We start from the raw sequence: 2284 nt of genomic DNA, 5'->3' as shown, positions 1-2284 counted from the left end.
CTGTGTGGTTTTAGACAGTCATGCTGTGAAAAAATAGAAACTATTCTGTGAGACAAGGTCTCGTGTTTATATTTTATCTCAGAACACGAACTGAAAACATTTCAATCAAAACCATTTTAAGTATGTTTTGTAAATGATTCATACAATCGCCCAGTTATTTTCCAAGCTGTCATTTCCTGTGGCCGCACCCAATGCTTAGGGAATTTCCTCATCGTTGCCTTATAAGTGATTGACCAGACAAAGTTTCTGCCAGACGGGATTTTCATTTTTACAACTGAGACATGGACGATCTTTCTTCCGATGAAGACAAAAGCTTACTACAGAGTTGGTAAGTTTGTGTATGGTTTTCTCTTTGAACGATGAAGCAAATGATTATTAATTAAATCATGATAATTCTGATATATATATTTTTTCCCTGACAGGGCATTGGAAGAAATTGAGTTTACGTATCACGACGTGGTTCATGAAATTAATACTCTTATTGAAGAGATCAATGATTTTAGAAGAGAATTGAAAGACATTTACAATGAGTGGCACGAAGTCTTATCACGTCCTCTGATCTCGAAGGAATTAAACCAATGGTGAGACACGTGTGTGTGTGTCTGTCTTTCTACCTACCTCTCTCTGCTCTTATTGAAGAGATCAATGATTTATAATGACTGGTCTCTGATCTCGAATGAATTAAACCAATGGTGAGACACGTGTGTCTATGTGTGTCTATGTGTGTGTGTGTGTGTGTGTGTGTGTGTGTGTGTGTGTGTGTGTGTGTGTGTGTGTGTGTGTGTGTGTGTGTGTGTGTGTGTGTTGCTTTCCCTGTCTGTCTGTCTCTTCATCTATACCCTTGACTTATTATTTTCTTTTTCAGCACTATCACACAACATCAGCTGTTGAAGCAATCTTGTACAACACATGATTTTCTGGAGGTAAATGTTTCTGAATTATTATTAATATCACTCTCTCTTTAGAATGTCGTCTAATGTTGGTTGCATCATTAGTTTGGACGCGGTTTTGTCAGTACACTGGAATTAATTTTATTGACCTTGAAAGGATGACAGGCTCCTGGTGTGTTAATTCAGTGGTCAACGAGGCTTACTCATATTACCATGTAATTATTATCCACTTTTTGTTTCAAAACAGAATATGGTGTCTGAGTTTCGAAATCACAAGACATCTGGAGAAGATTGCTGGGAAAGATTATACATTCTCGCAAATGAATATTTAATATTTTCAATATTAATAAATTATATTTGTTTTATATACAATTACTTGATTCTGAATTACAAAAGAGAATCAAGACATGAAGGGAGGGTAGGTGCGCCCCCAATGACCCATCACCCCCTCATCCCATCCCTCCCCTCCCCATGTGTGTGTGTGGGGAAGGGTGGGGGTGGGATGAGGGAGGTGGTGGGTCAAAGGTGGGGGCGCACAGGGGGATGAGGGGGTGGGGCTTGTGTGGGAGGGGCTTGTGTGGGCGGGGCTTGTGTGGGCGGGGTGTGTGTGGGTGGGGCTTGTGTGGGTGGGCCTTGTGTGGGAGGGGTTTATGTGGGTGGAGCTTGTGTGGGCGGGGCTTCGGTGGGGCTTGTGTGGGCGGGGTGTGTGTGGGCGGGGTTTATGTGGGTGGAGCTTATGTGGGGGGGGTTTATGTGGACAGGGTCTATGTGTGTGGAGTTTTTGTGTGGAGCTTGTGTAGACAGGGCTTATGTGGGAGGGGTTTATGTGGGCAGGGTTTATGTGGGCAGGGGTTTATGTGGGTGGAGCTTATGTGGGAGGGGTGAATGTGGATGAGGTTTGTGTGGATTAATGGATGGGTGGAGAGATGGGTGGATGGGTGGATGAGTGGAGCTTGTGTGGATGGGTGGATAATTTTTTAATTAAATAAACATGTTGTGTGTGGGGGAACTAATTAACCAATCACTAATTATGTGAATATGGGTGGAGCTTGTGTGGAGCTTGTGTGGAGCTTGTGTGGAGCTTGTGTGGAGCTTGTGTGGAGCTTGTGTGGAGCTTGTGTGGGGTTTGTGTGTGGTGGGGTTTGTGTGGGGTTTGTGTGGGTGGGGCTTGTGTGGGTGGAGTCAAAAAGGGGCGGAGTCAAACATTTTCAATTTATTGGAGCTTGTGAGGGGTTTGTGTGTGGTGGGGTTTGTGTGGGGTTTGTGTGGGCGGGGCTTGTGTGGGCGGGGTTTGTGTGGGTGGAGTTAAAAAGGGGTGGAGTCAAAAAATTTCAATTTATCTTTGTCTTTTGTAATTCCTGTGAATAAAATGAACCTAAAATCTCTTCCCCTTC

At 43.7% G+C, this 2284-nt stretch overlaps 1 long non-coding RNA gene across 2 annotated transcripts; it reads left to right on the top strand.

Annotated features, from left to right (window-relative positions):
* Window positions 1-226: 226 nt before the first annotated feature.
* LOC147034542 (uncharacterized) lies at window positions 227-1257 on the top strand. Of its 2 annotated transcripts, XR_015059206.1 has the most exons (4): window positions 227-328; window positions 423-581; window positions 866-923; window positions 1138-1257. It is a non-coding gene; the product is annotated as an uncharacterized LOC147034542 (long non-coding RNA). The 2 variants fall into 2 exon arrangements; XR_015059202.1 differs by having other exon boundaries at window positions 243-581.
* Window positions 1258-2284: the final 1027 nt, after the last annotated feature.

The sequence above is a fragment of the Eptatretus burgeri genome, chromosome 1 (genome assembly GCF_056783735.1).
Source record: "Eptatretus burgeri isolate ZD-2024b chromosome 1, Ebu_testis_v1, whole genome shotgun sequence".
NCBI classification, from domain to species: domain Eukaryota; kingdom Metazoa; phylum Chordata; class Myxini; order Myxiniformes; family Myxinidae; genus Eptatretus; species Eptatretus burgeri.
This window is presented reverse-complemented; position numbering and strand designations above follow the sequence as displayed.